We start from the raw sequence: 23,514 nt of genomic DNA, 5'->3' as shown, positions 1-23,514 counted from the left end.
TAAACAGTATATGCCAAACAGTCATAATTTCATAACAATATCAGCTTGTATATATCCGGTTTTTTATCATGTACCTAGAGCTCTACTTCTCATATAAACCTATATACATAACAGAGCGGGCAGAGGTCTAATATATGAAAAACAGTTTACCTTAAGTGTATATAACTGCAAGTCACGTCAGATCCAGAATTATTTAAACAGTTAATGTGTACTTTGAGGAACTCAGGGAATAAAATGGCCAAAAAGAGGAGCATGTGTGTGACAAAGAATGCATAGCGTTAAGCAAACAGCAATATTATTAATGCAAGGGTTTTATAGCTGTTTTTTGTTTTTTGCTTATTTGTTTTTTTTAAAAAACTCCCCCATACAGACATCGTGAGAAGAAAGCAAATAACAACTTACTGATTCACAGTTAATGAGAGTGAGGATTCTAATTTAGCTAGGAGGCCCTGTAGGTGTATGTAAAAGAATACCCCATGCGATACCGGGGGTGCAGGGAGCAGCTATTGCTGTGAAAATGTGTTAATGTGCTCGACCAAATTTACACAGTGTTAGTGGGGCATGAGGATACATATGTAAGAGATAGGGAACCAGAAATACATTATCGAGAGGAGAACAGCAGAACTGAAAAGATATAAATGGCAAACAAGACGTTACACCCGCTAATTCTAATATGTACAAGAAATGTTTTAAAATAGTGAAATAGTTAAAATAATTAAGTGGGACAGTTGAGCAGTGTATATCTGTCGTTCAAAGTACGGGCATAAAGTCAGCTTATATACACCAGGTTTTTACCCCGCACCCAGTCCTGATCCAGTCTTGCAAAAATAGCAGGGATGCTTCCCAGCTTCCATCCAGCATAACAGTCTCAAGGGTGAGTCTCGTATCTGGGAATTCAGTTCTCCCTCAGCCCACTCCGTGTCGGTGATCTTGCGAGTGGCTCGTTCGGGTGAGGAACCCTAAGTATAGGAAGCACACTTTCTGTGAATGTAGCCCTTGCAAGCGTCCTATTTCTGTAAGGTCCCAGTCTCTCTGGGTAATTAGAGGCTTACTGCTACCTATTTGTCCTCCCGCGCCGGTCACAGCCAGCGGAGGATGGACAAGAGGTAATAAGCTGGGATTGCCAAATAAGATAGGTCTGATCTTGAACTCATCCCCCATTATTACTTGAAGAGCGGTTTCTTCTGTGATCGCATAGAGCTCCACTACCGGCCTGCTACATGCGGTTTCGATCTGCAGCTCAGGTTGCAATTTCTGCTGGGCAACCATTTTAATGTGAGGGTTGAAAATCTCCTCGCTAGTCAGGTCTGACCAGGAGGACATAGTTTCTTCGCCGCTTTCAGCTAGGGAAACCGCTGTAGTTAAAGGACCCAGGAGAAGTCCACATAACTCTTCCTCTAGGCTCCGGAAATAATCCTCAATGTGCTGCGTCATCTCTCTTTCCCATTTATTTAGGGCCTCCATTATGTAAACGATACCTCGTTTGTACAGTTTCTCCTCACATACATCCACAGGTGAAAGAATTATCCTGATAAATGGTTCCCTTCTTTGGTAGAACGGGCAGTCAACTGAGGACTGCTATACCCCGGGTTACGGGGGGGGGGGGTTGAACCTTGCTGTAGGCCACCTCCCAAGGACTCAACGGGCCAGATCTGGTTCCTATAGGTCATATATTCTGCAAATTTAGTATAGATAGGTACTGCGCTTCTCTGTCCAGTCCAGGGTGAGACGGGTGCTATTGTATTTTGCAGATTTACTGCTTAAATTGGCGGATTAAGCAGATCACTTTAGGAGCAACAGATATTGCGACCTAACATGGCCGCTGCCTAGCCACTCCCCCTCATTATTATTTTTTACACACATATTTATTTGCCTTTAAGAAACTAAGCGCCCCCTATTTTATGATTATTCTATAATCATTCAATCTAACTTGTAATCTTGTCCCTAGTATATAAAAAAGTGAAAGGAAGGGGCGGAGCCAAGCCACGAATGGAGATGGCTGCTTGCTGAAAAAGCTCCGTTGTCCCTGTTGTTCTTACAATAAAACAAATGCACTAATTAGCACTTATTACCCTATATCTAGCACTTGCTGTTACACCCAACAGATCCCTCTGACAGAGAAACTATTTTTCGCCTGCAGACCGGGAGAGCCGGTGTTCTATTACCCACGCACCCGATCGCGGCCTAAAGATCCTGCCCAGAAGAGTGGGGAACAGCACTTACAGGCTCGGATGTTGGCGGTCTGTCATCCCCTCTTACCATCTCACCGCTGCTGCTGACCCGCATAAAGCCGCTCAGAGATCATAGACTCGGCTAAGAGTCCCGCGGCTGGAGGTAAAAGTCGCGACGGCGACACAGTCTGACATCCAATATAGAGAGAGGGCAGCGGAGTATCGAAGAGGCCCTCCGAGGATCACGACTACTAGATAACCCCGGTCATTGTGAGTACCCGTGACGGAGGGGGCAGAAGGTAATAGCCTTAAAATACAGACCGGCAAAGGAGATCCAAGCTCTGGCCGCAGGGGGACCCTTCTAGAACCCATCCCCACATAAGGTAGCAGCCTGGGCCCTCGGTCACGCTGATAGAGTGGTGGGGCACGCTGAATCACCCTTCCCTGACTAATGATTGGGCTGACAGAGGGAATAACTTTCTGAGGTTAGCAGTGATCGGAGCCCTTGTTGAAAGCTCACGCAGATTCCTCAGATTAGGGCCGCACTAGGCCTGGAGCCTGTATCTAATATAGCATATACCACCTGTGGCTCACAGCGCCAGAAGTTCCAGTGAGTGGCAGACAGAAGCCATAAGCCTTACCTGGGAGAGTAACCCAGTGCTCCTGAGGGGGCCTATAATTAACTAAATAAAATAGTTATATATCCCCCACAGACTTTTCTTTTATACCGGAAGCCCTCTAACACAATTTCAAAGTTACTGTTTGGTCCTACACCTGCCCTAGATATCAGAAAACATATAGCTTTATTAGGCACATTGCAGCTTCTACCGCAGTATACAGAACCTACAATTGATAGCAGCTACAGGAGCTGCCACTGAGCTGAGGTGATGACCAGTAAAAGAAATTCTAAACCTGCTAAAAGTACCCAGTCTTCCATGATGGAGAACTATTTAATTGCTGCAGACCCGGTTACCTCAGCCACTAGGCCTGATTCACATACTATAGCGGCCACAGCACAAGTCCATTGCTCTGAGCCTGTTACTGGACAGCAAAATTTTGTAACAAAAGAGGATATCAGACATCTCTCCTCAAAGGATGATATAAAGGAGGCTATGAAAGACTTTAAGTCCATGTTCGGTGAGCTGAAGAAAGAAATAGCAGCAGTTGATCACAGAGTCATTCAAATTGAAGAGAAACATGAAGCTCTCAACTCAGACCTCCAGCTCCAGGCCAGCTTTATTCAGGCTCAGGAAAGCACAGTACTCACGCTAATGGACCGTATAGAGGACTTAGAAAATAGAAGCCGCAGAAATAACTTGAGATTGAGGGGAGTCCCGGAAACGGTTGAACCCCCAACCATCCAGGCCTACATACAAGACTTTGTCAAACACCTTAGGAATACGGAGGCAGGCCCGGAAATCCCGATAGAGAGGGCACACAGGGCCTTGCGCCCTAAACCACCAAACAGGGCCCCTCCCAGGGACATAATATTAAAATTACTATCTTTCAAGGACAAAGAAGACATTCTTCGGATGGCCAGAGCAAAGCAGCTAATAGAATTTAGGGGGTCTGAAATACAGGTATACTCCGATTTATGTCCAGCCACCCTACAGAAAAGAAGGGACCTCCGATTCATCACTTCCAAGCTGAAGGACAAAAATATCCCCTATAGATGGGGTTTCCCTACTTGTATCATTGTGTCAAGGAACAACACGACACATGTTTTCAGAAACATAGAGGATCTGCCTTCATTTAATCAAGCCTTAGGGCTCCACATACAACCGCCACAGAGGAGGCCGGGGGCCCCAGCGGACCAAGCTGATGAGGAGATCCAACATCTTCCTGGCTGATTCAAGATCTCTTAATGTGAAATTCCTTACTTGGACTTGAAGTCAGGTTTGATCTCAAATTTCCACTATTGTGACCCATTAGGGATAGATCTGGACACTGACAAGAGTCTGTTCCTTTTAGGTTTGGACAATTACTTTGTTTAAGCATATTTGTTTCATATAAGTTATTTTATAGTTAAAGGTTAATCTTATTGGGATTGTAGCACATGACACCAACGAGGACTCATTTTAAAGTGAGGTGGGGGGATGTCATAGATACACCACAGACCAGGTTACATTTTGCTGATAGGCGATAAGGGTATATTGTCTGAGCCATTGGGGATTATAGCAGAGTATACAAGCCCATATACAACCATAGACCCCTGCCCCCCAAATATAGATATATAGAAACATGAGATTATGTGATTGGGTCACAACAAAGTGTGGAAGTTAAATTCCACAAGAGCCCAGGGTTCCTCACTATATCTTATTTTGTGCTAGTTTTCTTTCTTTATTATTATTATAGCCTAGTTTAGAAAAACGGGTATAGAAGAACTGATTAAGGCATAACCTGCAGAATGTATTTGTTTAATGTTTAATGTTTAAAAGTCCATAGGTATAGTAAGAACACAGGGAACACTTTCCCTAATTGGTAAGTTTATTTACTTAGATTACACTCGAATCTTAGATCGAGTAAGAATTGTGCTTTACATGCTCAAAGATTGTAAATTGCTGTTTGTATAATTGCAATAGTTTGATTCCACTTAGCGATATTATATTGTACTTTCAGGCAATTCCCTTCTTCGACTCTTCTCTTTTCCTTTCTCACCCTCCTTTCCTTCTTCAGCCTTCTTAGCTTCTTTCTACTCTCTCCCCCCCTTTTTTATTTTCCCTCTTGCTCTTTTCCTATCCCTCACTTGTCTTCTCCCACCTCTCCCTCCTCCTCCCCTCCCCCCCTTTTTTTTTTTTTTTTTTTTTTTCTCTCTTCCTCAGGTAACATGGCACGCCTACGGCCTGCGGCTGAGCACCAGCCCACTGGGTTGATTTCTATCAACGTTAAAGGTATTAATAGCCCAGGTAAGCGCTCCATAGTGTTAAGGGACTTACATAGAATGGGGGGGGATGTCATCTTCTTACAGGAGACCCATTTTTCTGCTGCTCATGAGCCTAAATGGTTTAGCCATCACTATCCCATAGCCTATTTTGCGTCAGGTCCTAAGAAGCAAAACGGGGTGGGTATCCTAATCAATTCAAAAACCCCCTTTCAGCTCCATGAGTCATATCACGACCCTGAGGGTAGGTACATCATCCTCACAGGGTTACTATGTGGCACACTTGTCACACTCGCCAATATTTACTGCCCCAATCAAGCTCAACACCTTTTTCTCCATAAAATAACACATAAAGTATTGGAAGTGCAGCGTGGCATTTTGTTTATGGGAGGTGACCTAAACGCATCTTTAAACCCAGCATTAGACACCTCGAACGGACTCTCCAGTGTCCCCCACAGGAACCTTAAACGTGTGATCTCCTCATTGAGAGAATTAGCATTACATGACATTTGGCGTGTACACCACCCCACCACAAAGGATTTTACATTCTATTCCCACCCACACAGGAAGTATTCTAGAATAGACTACCTACTCACAGACTCAGCAGGCCTTACCATAACAACAAGCAGTAATATACACAGTATCACATGGTCCGATCATGCGCCAGTCAGTTGTACCATCATGTGGCCGGATGTGCCAGTCACGCCCTACATTTGGAGGCTGGATGACACATTATTGGAAGATAAGGTCTTTAGGCTGGAGATCGAAAGGGCTTTAGCAGAGTACTTCCGTATACATGCAGATACTGAGTCTCAGGACACAGCTATCTGGGAAGCCCATAAATGTACAATTAGAGGTCTCTTGATTAAGCAAAGGGCTAAGCTGACGAAGCAGAGAAAAACTCAGTATCAAGCCCTGTTGTCCAGGGTTGAAATCAATGAGCGTGAGCACAAGCTACACCCCGCAGATGAGAAACTTGGGAGAGAGTTGGATTGCGCTAGGTCAGCCTTACTTGAGTTCCTCCAGGAGGACTACCAAAAAAAGGCGCTGTTCTTAAAACAGCGTTACTTTGAACAAGGAGACAAAGCCGGGAGGTTGCTGGCTAGAGCAATCTCACGCAACCGAACAAAACATTATGTCCACCGATTGGTGAATGGGGAGGGGATTCCCAAGGAGGATGGGAAATCAATAGCAGAATCTTTTAGTGAATATTATAGGTCTCTCTATAATATTCAACCACGGGCGGAGGAGGTTGAGATGATCCTTCCTCCATCCGAAAGGGCGCAGAGGATAAAACAATATCTGCTGAACGCAGATTTACCTAAACTAACTGAGCAGGACTCGGAGGCCCTTGAGTCCCCAATCACACTAGTAGAAATCAAACAGGCCATAAAGGACCTTACCATAGGTAAAAGTCCGGGACCGGACGGCTATGGAACCAAGTACTACAAACTCTTTGCCGATATTCTGGCCCCAGAGATGCAGAAACTGTTTAATACCTTGTCAGAGACCCCCCTGTTGCCCCATACCATGTTGGAGGCACACATAGTGGTGATCCCCAAGCCAGGGAAAGCAGAGGACAGACCGGAAAACTACCGTCCTATATCCCTCCTAAATTCAGACGTTAAGATTCTGGCCAGAGTCATCGCCAACCGTCTAAACAAATTCCTCCCACAGCTAATTTCTACTGACCAGGTGGGATTTATTCCTGGACGGGAGGCTAGGGATAACACCCTAAGAGTTATACAGTTAATTTCGTATGCCCATAATAATAAGATCCCAATGGCGGTTGTATCAACCGACGCTGAAAAAGCGTTTGACCGGATTGACTGGTCATTCATGCAACAAACATTGGATAAGTTTGGCTTTGGGCCCAAATTTATCAATAGAATTATGTCACTGTACTCTGCACCGAACGCGAAAGTTAGGGTGAATAGAACTCTGTCTAGCACCTTCCCGATTAAAAACGGGACAAGACAAGGCTGCCCCCTTTCCCCCCTCCTATTTGCCCTTACGATAGAAGTACTGGCCAGTAAAATCAGGGCACATCCACAAATCAAGGGATTGTCTATTGGAGGCTCAGAACACAAACTCGCGATGTACGCGGACGATATATTCTTGACGATCACTGATCCCGGCCGATCTCTACCGATCGCCCTGGATGAACTCACAAAGTTCGGCAATGTGTCGAATTTCCTGCTTAACCCCTCCAAATCTGAGATATTAAACATCTCTGTCCCTCATGAGGAGTTTGAGGCCCTGAGTCGGGATTGTCCGATAAAAATAGCACACCATACCTTAAAATACTTAGGTATCTCAATTACAGCGAATATAAAAGACATAACAGAGATCAATTATAAGCGTATCAGGGACGAGGTCCTGCAGGATCTGGCAAATTGGAAGAATAAAACCGTCTCTTGGTTGGGTCGGGTGGGGGTGGTTAAAATGAATGTTCTGCCCAGGGTCCTCTACATCCTCCAGACTATTCCTTTAACATCAGCCTCACATTATCTGCACCAAATACAGTCAGCCGTGGAGTCATACATATGGAATGGCTGCAGACCCAGGATAAGGAAAAAAACTATTTATATGCCTATGGATAGAGGGGGCCTAGGTGTCCCTGATCTGCGGGTCTATCAAAGGGCTATATCTCTCCAAAGAATAGTGGAGTGGTGCCAAAACTCACTGCAAAAGGCATGGATCCATCTGGATAATGCTATCTTACAGAGGGGTAATACAGGGTCCCTGGCGTGGATTTCCCCTAATAACAGACCAATCATTATCAAAAAATACCCACTACTGGACTGCGCGTTCTTGGGATGGGATAGATTAATTAATAAGGAGTCTGGACTGTCTTCCTTTGACTCCCCCGTCATGCCGTTAAGAGAGAACCCTGATGTGGGAGTTGAGACAGGCCCATACTTCCCAGACAATTTATATAACCTAAAGGACGCAGCAATCCTCAATATCCTCCATCAGGATAAGATGAAAACTAGGCCAGAACTGATTGAATGGGATGGCGCTCTATTCTCATCGTGGTTTAGGGAGGCTCAAGTTAGACACTACTTTAGTACACATAAGAATAGGTCTGCCCTGACCAGAAGTAGGACACCCTTTGAGATGCTTTGCACCATGTCACACACCCCAACACACCTGATTTTGCAGATTTACAAACTCTTGATCATAGGTAACAAGACCCCCCTCCCAACTTACACTCAGGCCTGGCAGGAAGACCTGAGACAAGAAATCACTGATAAAGAGTGGTTAAAGATATTCGAGAGGGCAAGGAGGGCATCTGTCTCAGCTAAAATACAAGAATCACATTATAAATTACTAAGCAGATGGTACCTCACCCCCCAGAGACTCAAAAAAATATACCCACAGACCGGTGGGGGATGCTGGAGAGGATGTGGAGAGGAAGGCACCCTCATTCATATCTGGTGGTCGTGCCCATACATAAAAACTTACTGGGATACGACGCTGGGGGAAATGAGCAGAATACTTGGGGTTATTATCCCCCCAAGTCCTAATTATCTTATCTATCACCACCTGCCCAAGATCATAGGGGAGGATAAGTACTTGCTTCTCCTATTAATGATGAACGCTGCAAAGGGTCTCATCCCCTTATACTGGACAAAGCAAAACACTCCAAATATGTTGGAATGGAAGGCTAAGGTGGGAGAGCTATTGAGGTTAGAGAGGTATCATTATTTAAGAATCGGTAAGCTTAGCACTCACGAAATGATGTTGCTGACTTGGGAGGGTCGCGGACTGTAACTCAGTGGGCAACGGCTGTTTGTTGTATATTATTCCCTTTTTTTTTTTTTTTTTTTTCCCCCATTTCCTCTCCCTTCCTTAGTCACTCGACACTTTTCACTTCCTCCCTATTCTCTTACTATTTTTCTAATCTGGTTGACTTTCTACTTCTGCATCTGCAGAAGAGCAAATATCAGGTAACAAGATACTCTCGGTAATGTAATAAATAAATCCGAGAGCCTGTTAAATATTTTCTTCTCTATAACGCCTGATAGAGTATAGATCTTTCAAAGCTTATAGATTTAATTTTAGGAAAAATGCTCATAGGTACAGTAAAAGATTCAATGTCAATCACTTAACGGTACGCTATCAAAGATATGATGTAAAAGAAAAGATAAGCTACAACTGATGTGCATAATTGTTATTGATACTATGTTGTAATGTTTTCCATATGCATATATTCATTGTCAAATCTTTTACCAATAAAGCTTTATTTTGAAAATTTAAAAAAGTGAAAGGAAAATGTTTATTTAAAGTAAAATGACACCACTTACTTATACGTCATAATATCTTATACCTTATTTTATTTATTTATTTTTTTAAATATTTTTTTTTATTGAGGGAATTTACACTTACAAATACACAAAAACAGTTTGCCCCAACAAGGACATGATACATAGCATATAATAAGACAATTATTGTGGACATATACAAATGTAAAAGAACATATTTAGAGATAAATCTCTTATCAAAATTCACATAGTGTTCTCAAGTTGAAATATACATCAAATGAATAAAAGTTGGAGAGCAAACTCAAAATCACCCTCTTTTCCCTCGAAGATAGCTGAAGCCACTTTTGGACCTCTATGAATTAAGCGTACTACTTAGAGGGCTTTTAGGAGGCACAGGCCCAATCAAGGCCTACGCTGATAGACTCCTTCCTATGACAACTAGGACCCTAGAAAGGTCAGAGAGACTGAGAATAATATTGAAAGAGATGATAGAATCAAGTATAATAACATTAAATATTCCAATATCTAACACTGTGTCAGAGAAACGAACTGCAGGGACTGCGTCTCATATAAGCTTAAATACTAATATATAAAGGAGTGTAGTTGCTCACAAGAATACGAATAGAATTGAGACATTGAGACTAAAAAAAGACAAAAACTAGAAGTTGCAGGCTCAAAAAGGATTATAATTTTGTAAAAAATAGGAAGCTGACTGGGCTACAAACTCTGTAATCACCTGGGAGTGATTAAGTACTTATACCACCGTGGTGGGCAGTTAGCGAAAATGTTACTAAATAAATTTAGTTAAAAACTAGTAATCTTAGCATGCCTGGCTGTATTATGCCAGCTAAGAAAGAGATGGGGGAAGGGGGGAGAGGGGGGGGGGGGGAAAGGGGGAGAGGGGGGAGGGGGGGCGGATCCAAGACACATAATGAAGTCCCATTCTTTGAAGAGACCATGCTGCCCAAGTAATATCTGAAAGTAATCACTCTCTTCCCAACAACACATATTATCAGGAGGGGGCTGCAATGATATGAGGGGAATCGACTGTTCACGATATATAAATAGAAATAAGATTAGGAAAGATCAAGGGGCAGACAATAGTAATTTTGCAAGTACAAGAAACATAACAGTTACATATTTAGATCCAAAGGTGGCCAAATAATCAAAGAGGATAGAGGATCTCACATCTCCATCTAACTAACAGATATTAATATTGCTGGGGCCACAAAGCAAAATGTTCACAAGATTTAGTCTGTAAATTCAGAATTCAGACCTAACGGTCATCATGTAGGATTATAAGTACAGGGCAAAGGCATCCTGCTGAACATGTCGGTTGCTGCAGAAATGACAGCCTCAGTAGGAACACTCAGCCCACACCGGTCTTCACACAAAGTTGTCCCACTGAATCAACAGAGAGATCCAAAGTTCTCCAGCATAATATGTGCACCAGATGTAGCCCTAGACAGTTATTCATGCTAAGGTCGGATTGACTCCTATATGCACTCTCCTGAAGTGTAGCGGCACAATAGTAGGAGCTCCCGCACTCCCCCCGGGGCATTTGGATTAAGAGATCTATCTTGCACCGGGCCGCAGGGAATCCACAAGCCTCTGATTCTGCGATGTGCACTGAGATAGCCGGGGGTTGAATGTTATCCTCCTGGGAATCACTGTACTGTGTGCACAAACTGCATGGGATGCCACCTCCGGGTCTTCAGTAGCAACTTCTGCGTGGGTATCCGCCATGATAGATAGGAGGCGGTCAAACCTTTGGCACATCCTGCCATCAAAATCCTCAAGCCAATTTTGCAGTGTCGCAAACAGTCCCTCCATGTTCCCAGAGGCCCCACACTCCAGCAGGCACTGCTACGCAAAGCCAGCTCAGGGCTAGGCCTCAATCCGTCGCTCCTCTCCGGTGCTTTAAACCCTCTTACACATTGCCAGTTAGTTCCTCAGCTATTGCAGGGCTCATTTAAAGTGTTTACATCTCCTTTGATGTGAGTAAAGCGTTATAATTCAACTATAATATATATTATTAGCTGGAGCTCCAGCACTATACGTCTGCTCAAGTGGAATGCTGGCTCCACCCCCCTTATTTTATTTTTTTACATATCTGAATTGCTGTAGTACAGTTTAGTATAGCATTACCTTGTACAAAGTCGGTGCACTAAGTAAAGAAGCCTGCACACAATATAGTTTTAATAGTGGGGCCAATTTATCAAAGGTCTTGCAGACCTGATCCGACAGTGTGGATCAGGTCCGCAAGACATCACTGAATGTGAAGAACAATAAGCTCTACGTATTCAGCATTGCACCAGCAGCTCACAAGAGCTGCTGGTGCAACACCGCCCCCTGCAGACTCACAGCCAATCGTCCGCCAGCAGGGAGGTGTCAATCAACCCGATCGTACTCGATCGGGTTGAATTGTGGCGATGTCTGTCCGCCTGCTCAAAGCAGGTGGACAGGGTTATGGCGCAGCGGTCTTTAGACTCGGCAGAAACACAGGCCCACAAGCTCCATTCGGAGCTTAATAAATGGGCCCTAAATGTTCAATGACATAGTTTAATAAGGTGTATTAATTAATACTTTAACAAAATAGTGCACAAATAGAGAAACGTAACATTTTCCATATCTTGTTTCACAGTATTAAAGAGTTCTTGAATTAGTTTTTTATTTGATTTAAAGGGACACTGAACTCAATTTTTTTCCCCGCAACTTTCTAATTTACTCCTATTATCATTTTTCTTCGTTCTCTTGCTATCTTTATTTGAAAAAGAAGGCATCTAAGCTTTTTTGGTTCAGGACTTTTGACAGCACTTTTTTATTGGTGAATTAATTTATCAGCAAGAACAACCCAAGTTGTTCAGCAAAAATGGGCCGGCATCTAAACATACATTCTTGCATTTCAAATAAAGATACCAAGAGAATGAAGAAAATGTAATAATAGGAGTAAATTAGAAAGTTGCTTAAAATGTCATGCTCTATCTGACTCACGAAAGAAAAAATGTGGGTTCAGTGTCCCTTTAAGCATAGTAAAGCAGAGATTCCAAACATCCCTAGTAAGGATTATACTAATAAATATTAATATTTCAATAATAATTAGGGGCCAGAAAACAAGTGCAACATGTCGGGTTGCACTCATATTACAAGTTGAAAGTAAACTGTTTTCATTTGCGCTAATCCGACGAACATACAAGCTGAACTTACAATATCGCTCATGAGATAACGTATTCCCCTGTAGACAATGGACGAGAAAAAGTGGAAGAAACCTAACACACTGCTCGCAAACAAACCCAATTGCATATTCTCAAGTGTGCTAACCCGACATAAATATATGAATATTTCACGTTTCAATGTTCTTCATATAGCAGACTATGTTCTATTTATTCAGAAATACATATTTCTATACATATCTGATGGTATTTTGGTACAATATATGTTAATACCTGTACATAAATTATTTTACATAGGTATATATATATATATATATATATATATATATATATATATATATATATATATATATATGTGTGTGTGTATATACATATTTATGTGTTTATATGTCTATATTCGTCTGTAAATACACACAGTATATACACATATAAAAACATTAATACATATTTACACACACACACATATATATATATATATATATATATATATATGTATGTACATATTCATGTGTTTATATGTCTATATTCGTCTGTAAATACACACAGTATATACACATATAAAAACATTAATACATATTTACACACACACACATATATATATATATATATATATATATATGTGTGTATGTACATATTTATGTGTTTATATGTCTATATTCGTCTGTAAATACACACAGTATATACACATATAAAAACATTAATACATATTTACACACATATATATATATATATATATATATATATATATATATATATATATATATATATGTGTGTATGTACATATTTATGTGTTTATATGTCTATATTCGTATGTAAATACACACAGTATATACACATATAAAAACATTAATACATATTTACACACACACACACACATATATATATATATATATATATGTGTGTGTATGTACATATTTATGTGTTTATATGTCTATATTCGTCTGTAAATACACACAGTATATACACATATAAAAACATTAATACATATTTACACACACACATATATATATATATATATATATATATATATATATATATATATATATATATATATATATGTGTGTGTGTATGTACATATTTATGTGTTTATATGTCTATATTCGTCTGTAAATACACACAGTATATACACATATAAAAACATTAATACATATTTACACACATTTAAATAATATTACCAACCCTATGGTTAAGATTAATAATGTTGACTTGAGTTTCAGTTAGGGTTAATGACAGGGACCTGTGGTTAGGGTTGAGGTGAGGGTAAATTGCATCCAGTGAAGTTTGAGCAGGATGTTTTACATTTGGGTTAATAATATATTTTAATTGAATTGTAGCTTTTGATGCAACTAGTATAAGCACTTTACCTAGGGGGGTATATTTAACATGCAGCGGTTGCTGCAATATACCCCCCGAAGTTTCCGGCTCGCCGGAAACCTAAGTTAAAGGGACATGAAACCCACATTTTTTCTTTCATGATTCGGAAAGAGCATGCAATTTTAAACAAAAATCCAATTTATTTCTATTATTTAATTTGCTTCCTGCTATTATTATGCTTTGCTGAAATGTTTATCTAGGTAAGCTCAGGAGCAGCAAATAACCTAGGTTCTAGCTGCTAATTGGTGGCTGCATATATATACCAACTGTCATTGACTCACCCATGTGTTCAGTTAGAAATCAGTAGTGTATTGCTGCTCCTTCAACAAATTATAACAAGAGAATGAATCAAATGTGATAATAGAAGTAAATTGGAAAGTTGTTTAAAATTGTATGTTCTACCTAAATCATGAAAGAACATTTTTGGGTTTCATGTCCCTTTAAGAAGCAGCAGTTGTTACCTTTTAGATGGCAGACTGAGTGCAAACATCCTGATCCGATAGGATCGGGATGATTGACACCCCCTGCCAGTGGCCGATTGGCCAGGAATGTGCAGTGGGCAGCATTGCACAAGAAATGTTTGTGCTATGTTAAATGCTGACAGCGTATGCTGTCTGCATTTAGCGATGCTGGGCGGACATTATTCGCTGCAGCAAATTATGTCCGCCCGGCATTTGTTAAAGCCAGGGTGACCATATTGCCGCTTTAAAAAGGGACACATATGAAAAAAATGCTGAGAAGCGCATATCAACGTAGAAATCTTAGCACAAACTTACTTCACCACCTCCATAGGAGGCAAAGTTTGTAAAACTGAATTGTGGGTGTGGTGAGGGGTGTATTTATAGGCATTTTGAGGTTTGGGAAACTTTGCCCCACCTGGTAGAATTGTATATCCCATATGTCACTAGCTCATGGACTCTTGCCAATTATATGAAAGAAAATACATGTCAGGGTTCTTATATTGGAACATTATTCAAAACATTCCTTTAAACAGCCATGACATATGTATTTTTCATGTGTCCCTTTTTAAAGCGGCAATATGCTCAACATAACTTTATCTTAAGTAAAAAAAAAATAAAGTGCAAAAGATGGCTTTGCATAATATCAGGTCATGGGAAATTTGCTGCAGGATTAAGACCTAGCCCAGAATTATTTGTCTTTAATGTAAAAAAAAAAATTGCCAAAATGATGCTCTTTAGTTCTGCATATATTATTCATTTTATCTTATACCATTCATTTAGTAAAGTCGTTAAGATGTCATAGGCATTTAAAATTGAATCAAGAATGTAATATTAATTTCAGAAATACATTGGAAGAGCCAAAAAAGTATAAAAGGTTAAGAATCACTGATCAGAGCTACAGTAATTATTTTACATGGCTAAATTCTCTGATTCTTCACTGCTAATATTTTCAAAGAGTACATTTTTAGTGAATTAGAAAACTGTACAAGGGTAACACCTTGTTACAATATCTTAAAATAGCTATTCATCGGGTTGATATTTATGCAGGATTGCTTTTTATTTATGCTGGGATTCCTCAGAAAAATATACATTTAAGTAGTAAAAACACAGCAGTGATGAGGTGGTAGGACACCAGGAGGTATAATCCTCTTTAAATATTTATTTTTTCATTTGCTTATAAAATATTTACTGCTGAGTTGGTGGTTTCCTACATCCTTGACAGGAGTGATTAAGAGACGCATTCTTTTTTCTATGTAAGTTGTTAAGATGGTATAATATCCCTCTAGTGGTGTGTTCAGATATTGCATCTATTTTAAAAAGAATAATTTCAAACCAGTGCATTATTATATTAAATGTAATTGAAAACACATCCTGCTTTTGTGTAAAAAGTGTGCTTTGTCTCATACTATCTAGAAAGGCCAAAAAGCAAATGTTGCACCCTGCAAATGCTGCACATCAACTAGATCGTTTAGAAATTTGCAGCATTTTGAAAACCTGTGTTGCAGAATTTGCTTTTTGCTTTTTATCTAAACACAATTTTTACACATAAGAAAGATATGTTAGATAGATGAATAGATAGATAGATGGATAGATAGAGAGATAGATAGATATGTATAGCTATATATAGGTAAATATAAATAAAAAGATTAATCTTGCAAGCAGCCTGGCGGATGTGTTGTGATGAGAGTGCTCTTTATTTGGTATTTTATATAATTGTATTAGTATATATAATATCAAAAACAGAAGAAAGATAATAAGGGTAGGTGAACCTTATAAAAAGATAGGGAATTCAGCACTCTCCACACATAAAACACCTCAGCAAATTATTATGCCAATAGGAATGCAAGATTAAACAGGTAAAAAGTGTGGAGACCTGATACAAGCATGAAACAGAACTTGAAAAACCAGCATGTGTTCAAAGCACTAACCGTTTATTAATGAACATAAATATAATAAAAATAAAGTAAAGATAAAATTAATAAAAAAATATTAATTTTATTTTTACTTTATTTTTATTATATTTATGTTCATTAATAAACGGTTAGTGCTTTGAACACATGCTGGTTTTTCAAGTTCTGTTTCATGCTTGTATCAGGTCTCCACACTTTTTACCTGTTTAATCTTGCATTCCTATTGGCATAATAATTTGCTGAGGTCTTTTATGTGTGGAGAGTGCTGAATTCCCTATCTTTTTATAAGGTTCACCTACCCTTATTATCTTTCTTCTGTTTTTGATATTATATTAGTATTATAGGGCCTGCACCTTCGTTTCATTATACACATACCATTTGATACTCATTTTTTAGTGGCTCCCTTAAAATTATTTTTGTATATATAGATATATATAAGCGGTCCCACCCCTTGCGCTCTCTCCCTCCCCCTCTCTTTTGCTCTCTCTCTCCCCCCCCTCTCTTTTGCTCTCTCTCCCCTCCTCTTTTGTGCGCTCTCCCCCTCTCTTTTGCGCTCTCTCTTACTCCACCTCTTTTTTCGCTCTCTCTACCCCCTCTCTTTGGCTCTCTCTACCCCCTCTCTTTTGTTCTCCCCTCTCTTTTGCACTTTCCCCTCTCTTTTTGCTCCCTCTCTCCCCCCTCTCTTTTGCTTTCTCTCCCCCTTCTCTTTTGCTCTATCCCCCCTCTCTTTTGTGCTCTCTCTTCCCCCTCTCTTTTGCTCTCTCTTGCCCCTCTCTTTTGTGATCTCTCCCCACTCTCTTTTGCACTCTCTCTCTCCCTCCTCTCTTTTGCGCTCTCTCTCTTCCCCTCTCTTTTGCGTGCTCTCTCTCCCCCCTCTTTTGCGCTCTCTCTTTCCCCCCTCTCTTTTGCGCTCTCTCCCCCCTCTCTTTTGCTCTCTCTCTCCCCCCTCTCTTTTGCACTCTCTCTCCCCCCTCTCTCTCTCCCCCTCTCTTTTGCGCTCTCTCTTTCCCCCTCTCTTTTGCACTCTCTCTCTCCCACCTCTCTTTTGCACTCTCTCTCTCCCCCTCTCTTTTGCGTGCTCTCTCTCCGCCCTCTTTTGCGCTCTCTCTTTCCCCCTCTCTTTTGCTCTCTCTCCCCCTCTCTTTTGCTCTCTCTCTCCCCCCTCTCTTTTGTGCTCTATCTCCCCCCTTCTCTTTTGCTCTCTCTCTCCATCCCTCTCTTTTGCTCTCTATCCCCCTCTCTTTTTCTCTCTCTCTTTCCTCCTCTTATTTTCTCTCTTCCCTCTATTTTGCTCATTCCCATCTCTTTTGCTCTTTCCCCTCTATTTTGCTCTCTCTCCCCCTCTCTTGCTCTTTCCCATCTATTTTGTTCTCTCCCCCTCTCTTTCTATCTCTCTCCCCTTCTCTTTCTATCTCTCTCCCCTCCATCCCTCTCGCGCGCGACCGCACCCGAGCAAAAAATAAAAGCAAAAATGGAAGAGTTACAGTGGGGCAAAAAAATATTTAGTCAGCCATCAATTGTGCAAGTTCTCCCACTTAAGAAGATGAGAGAGGCCTGTAATTTTCGTCATAGGTATACCTCAACTATGAGAGACAAAATGTGGAAACAAATCCAAACAATCACATTGTCTGATTTGGAAAGAATTTGTTTGCATGTTATGGTGGAAAATAAGTATTTGGTCACCTACAAAAAAGCAAGATTTCTGGCTCTCACAGACCTGTATCTTCTTCTTTAAGAGGCTCCTCTGTCCTCCACTCATTACTTGTATTAATGGCACCTGTTTGAACTTGTTATCAGTATGAAAGACACCTGTCCACAACCTCAAACAGTCACACTCCAAACTCCACTATGGTGAAGACCAAAGAGCTGTCAAAGGACACCAGAAACAAATTTGTAGACCTGCACCAGGCTGGGAAGACTGAATCTGCAATAGGCAAGCAGCTTGGTGTGAAGAAATCAACTGTGGGAGCAATAATTAGAAAATGGAAGACATACAAGACCACTGATAATCTCCCTCGATCTGGTGCTCCACGCAAGACCTCACCCCGTGGTGTCAAAATGATCACAAGAACGGTGAGCAAACATCCCAGAACCACACGGGGGGACCTAGTGAATGACCTGCAGAGAGCTGAGACAAACATAACAAAGGCTACCATCAGTAACACACTACGCCGCCAGGGATTGAGATCCTGCAGTGCCAGACTTGTCCCCCTGCTTAAGCCAGTACATGTCCGGGCCCCTCTGAAGTATGCTAGAGAGCATTTGGATGATCCATAAGCAGATTGGGAGAATGTCATATGGTCAGATGAAACCAAAGTAGAACTGTTCGGTAGAAACACAACTCGTCGTGTTTGGAGGAGAGAGAATGCTGAGTTGCAACCACCATAGCTATTGTGAAGCATGGGGGTGGCAACATCATGCTTTGGGGCTGTTTCTCTGCAAAGGGAATGGTATGACTGATCCATGTACATGAAAGAATGAATGGGGCCATGTATCGTGAGATTTTGCGTGCAAACCTCCTTCCATCACCAAGGGCATTGAAGATGAAACATGGCTGGGTCTTTCAGCATGACAATAATCCTAAACACACTGCCCGGGCAACAAAGGAGTGGCTTCGTAAGAAGCATTTCAAGGTCCTGGAGTGGCCTGGCCAGTCTCCAGATCTCAACCCCATAGAAAACCTTTGGAGGGAGTTGAAAGTCTGTGTTGCCCAGCGACATCCCCAAATTATCACTGCTCTAGAGGAGATCTGCATGAAGGAATGGGCCAACATACCAGCAACAGTGTGTGACAACCTTGTGAAGACTTACAGAAAACGTTTGACCTCTGTCATTGCCAACAAAGGATATATAACATAGTATTGAGATTAACTTTTGATATTGACCAAATACTTATTTTCCACCATAATTTGCAAATAAATTCTTTCCAAATCAGACAATGTGATTGTCTGGATTTGTTTCCACATTTTGTCTCTCATAGTTGAGGTATACCTATGATGAAAATTACCTCTCTCATCTTCTTAAGTGGGAGAACTTGCACAATTGGTGGCTGACTAAATACTTTTTTTCCCCACTGTAGTTACCGGATCTGGCCAAATGGGACAAGCCCAGGTACCATGTCAAGGTCTCTCCTAAAACCTGGGTACCTAAACCAGCCAAACAATTCAAGCTCTCAATCAAACAAACTGGGAACAAGGGAAGGGTGCAAAGGCTTATGAAATCACCCTAGACATATACAAAACACGGAAGGGTATATACTTTATTTATGAAGTGCCAAAAAAATTCCACAGCGCTTTCCATGGGTACAATTAATTGAAATAAAACAATGATATAAAACTTGTAAGAGACAAGATAACATTTGACAGACACATACAGGAGGAATTGAGGGCCCTATTCCCATGGGAACGTACAATCCATAATAGATAGGGGGTTGAGAAACAGGAGGTAGGACTACAAGGGTGAGAATCATGTTAATACAGAGTTAGATGAGGGGAAATATTAGGTAAGTGGAAATCATTTATTACTGAGTTGGGAGGTAGGTTTCTCTGTACAAAGGTGTCTTCAGGGAGCATTTAAAAGAAGAAATATTAGGGGAAAGTCTGACATTGAGGGAGAACGTTTAATAGGATAGATGCTGCACAACAAAAAACTGCAGTCTAGTATGGGAAAAGTTGATAGGGGAAAGATGCAAGGAACAGGTCATTATTGGATCTTAGTGGGCAGGCTGGAGTATATTTGTTGATTAGAGAGGATTGTGAGAGCTTTGTATGTAAGGATGATGATTTTGAATTTAATTCTGCTGTGAATGGGGAGCCAATGAAGGGACTCTCAGAGAGGTGCAGCAAAGTGACGAGAAAGGTGGATTAGTCTGGCAGATGCATTTAAGATGGATTGAAAGGGGGTAGACTTATTAACCCCTAATCTGCTGCTCCCAACGTCGCCGCCACCTACCTACACCTATTAACCCCTAATCTACCGCCCCCGACATCACCAACACCTACATAGACTTATTAACCCCTAATCTGCCGCCCCCAATGTTGCCACCACCCACCTACATTTATTAACCCCTAATCTGCTGCCGCCACTATACTAAACTTATTAACCACTAAACCTCTGGCCTCCCACATCACTAACACTAAATACATATATTAACCCCTAAAACTAAGTCTAACCCTAACACTAACACACCTAACTTTAATATAATTAAAATAAATCTAAATTAAAATTACTATTATTACCTAAATAATTCCTATTTAAGACTAAATACTTACCTATAAAATAAACCCTTTGCTAGCTACAATATAACTAATATGTAGCTATCTTAGGTTTTATTTTTATTTTACAGGTAAGTTTGTATTTATTTTAACTAGGTAGACTAGTTAGTAAATAGTTATTAACTATTTACTAGCTACCTAGTTAAAATAAATACAAAGTTAACTGTAAAATAAAACCTAACCTGTCTTACACTAAAACTTAACATTACACTAAATTAAATAAATTAAATTACAAAAAAACATTGATCTAAATTACAAAAAAATAATAAACACTAAATTAGACAAAATAAAAAAGAAATTATCAAATATTTAAACTGATATTTAAATACACCTAATCTAATAGCCCTATCAAAATAAAAAAGCCCCCCCAAAATAACAAAAAACCCTAACCTACACTAAACTGAAAAGGGCATTTGGATGGGCATTGCCCTTAAAAGGCATCCAGTGCGGAGCATCCTCTTCTTTCACTGGCTATTGAAGAATGAAGTTTCCTTTAAATGACATCATCCATGATGGCATCCCTTGAATTCCGATTGGCTGATAAAATTCTATCAGCCAATTGGAATTAAAGGGTAAAAAATCCTATTGTAACAGCCAATAGACTGCAAGCTCAATCCTATTGGCTGATTGGATAGGCCAATAGGATTAAAGCTCAATCCTACTGGCTGATTGCATCAGCCAATAGATTTTTTACCCTTTAATTCCGATTGGCTGATAGAATTCTATCAGCCAATCGGAATTGAAGGGACGCCATCCTGGATGATGTAATTTAAAGGAAACTTCATTCTTCAATAGCCAGCAAAAGAAGAGGATGTTCCGCGCTGGATTTCTTGAAGATGGAGCCGCTCCGTGTCGGAAAGATGAAGATAGAAGATTCCGTCTGGATGAAGACATTTTGCCGCTTGGATGAAGACTTCTCCCGGTTTCGTTGAGGACTTCTTGCTGCTTGGATGAAGACTTCTCCCGGCTGGATGAGGATGGATGTACGGTCTTCAAAAACTGTAAGTGGATCTTCGGGGGTTAGTGTAGGTTTTTTTAAGGGTTTATTGTGTGGGTTTTATTTTTAGATTAGGGACTTTGGGCAATGTAAAAGAGCTAAATGCCCTTTTAAGGGCAATGCCCATCCAAATGCCATTTTAAGGGCAATGGGGAGCTTAGGTTTTTTAGGTAGGTTTTTATTTGGGGAGGTTGGTTGTGTGGGTGGTGGGTTTTACTGTTTGGGGGTTGTTTGTATTTTTTTATACAGGAAAAAGAGCTGATTTCTTTGGGGCAATGCCCCGCAAAAGGCCCTTTTAAGGGACATTGGCAGTTTAGTGTAGGCTAGGTTTTTTTTTTATTTGGGGGGGGGGCTTTTTTATTTTGATAGGGCTATTAGATTAGGTGTAATTAGTTTAAATATTTGATCATTTCTTTTTTATTTTGTGTAATTTAGTTTTTATTATTTTTTGTAACCTACACTTAGATTACAAGTTTTGCGTTATAAGCTATGCGGTGCTAACGTGCAGTTTTCTCTCACCGCTCACTTACCTGCAGCGCTGGTATTACATGTTTTTACAAACCCAGCGTTAAAAGGCAAGAAGTGGGCGTTGAGCAAAATTTTGATCCTTATAGCACTCCAATATCAGCGCTGCTTATGTCAGCGGTGAGCTGGTCGTACGTACTCGTGCATGATTTCCCCATATGAATCAACGGGGAGAGCTGGCTGAGAACAAGTCTAACACCTGCAAAAAAGCAGCGTAAATCTCAGTAACGCAGCCCCATTGATTCCTATGGGGAAATAAAAGTTATGTTTACACCTAACACCTTAACATGAACCCTGAGTCTAAACACCCCTAATCTTACACTTATGAACCCCTAATCTGCTGCCCCCGACATCGCCGACACCTGCATTATATTTATTAACCCCTAATCTGCCGCTCCGCACACCGTCGCCACCTACATTATACTTATGAACCCCTAATCTGCTGCCCCCAACATCGCCGACAACTACATTATACTTATTAACCCCTAATATGCTGCCCCCAATGTTTCTGCAACCTACCTACACTTATTAACCCCTAATCTGCCGCCCCCAACTTCGCCGCAACTATAATAAACATATTAACCTCCTGCCTCGCAAACATTAGTTAAATATTATTAACCCCTAATCTGCCATCCCTAACATCGCCGCCACCTACATACATTTATTAACCCCTAATCTGCCGCCCCCAACATCACCGTCACTATACTAAATGTATTAACCACTAAACCTAAGTCTATCCCTAACCCTTACACCCCCTAACTTAAATAGTAATTTTTATTTAGATTTATTGTAATTATATCATTACCTAAATAATTCCTATTTAAAACTAAATACTTACCTGTAAAATAAACTGTAAGCTAGCTACAATATAACTAATAGTTACACTATAACTAGCTTAGGGGTTATTTTTCTTTTACAGGCAAGTTTGTATTTATTTTAACTAGGTAGAATAGTTATTAAATAGTTATTAACTATTTAATAACTACCTAGCTAAAATAAATACCAAAGTACCTGTAAAATAAAACCTAACCTAAGTTACAATAACACCTAACACTACAATATAATTAAATAAATTAACTAAATTAACAACAATTAAATTAAATTAAATTAGCTAAAGTACAAAAAATAAGCACTAAATTACAGAAAATAATAAACAAATTACAGATCTTTAAACTAATTACACCTAATCTAATAGCCCTATTAAAATACCCCCCCAATAAAAAAAACCCTAGCCTAAACTAAACTATCAATAGCCCTTAAAAGGGCCTTTTGCAGGGCATTGCCCCAAAGTAATCAGCTCTTTTACCTGTAAAACACAACCAACTCCCCAAATAAAATACTAACTCAAAAAACCTAAGCTCCCCATTGCCCTGAAAAGGGCATTTGTATGAGCATTGCCCTTAATCTAAAAAATAAAACCCATCCAATACACCCTTAAAAAAACCTAACACTAAACCCTGAAGATCGACTTACTGTTCTGA

Source organism: Bombina bombina, chromosome 3 (genome assembly GCF_027579735.1).
Source record: "Bombina bombina isolate aBomBom1 chromosome 3, aBomBom1.pri, whole genome shotgun sequence".
In the NCBI taxonomy this organism is placed as follows: Eukaryota; Metazoa; Chordata; class Amphibia; order Anura; family Bombinatoridae; genus Bombina; species Bombina bombina.
This window is presented reverse-complemented; position numbering follows the sequence as displayed.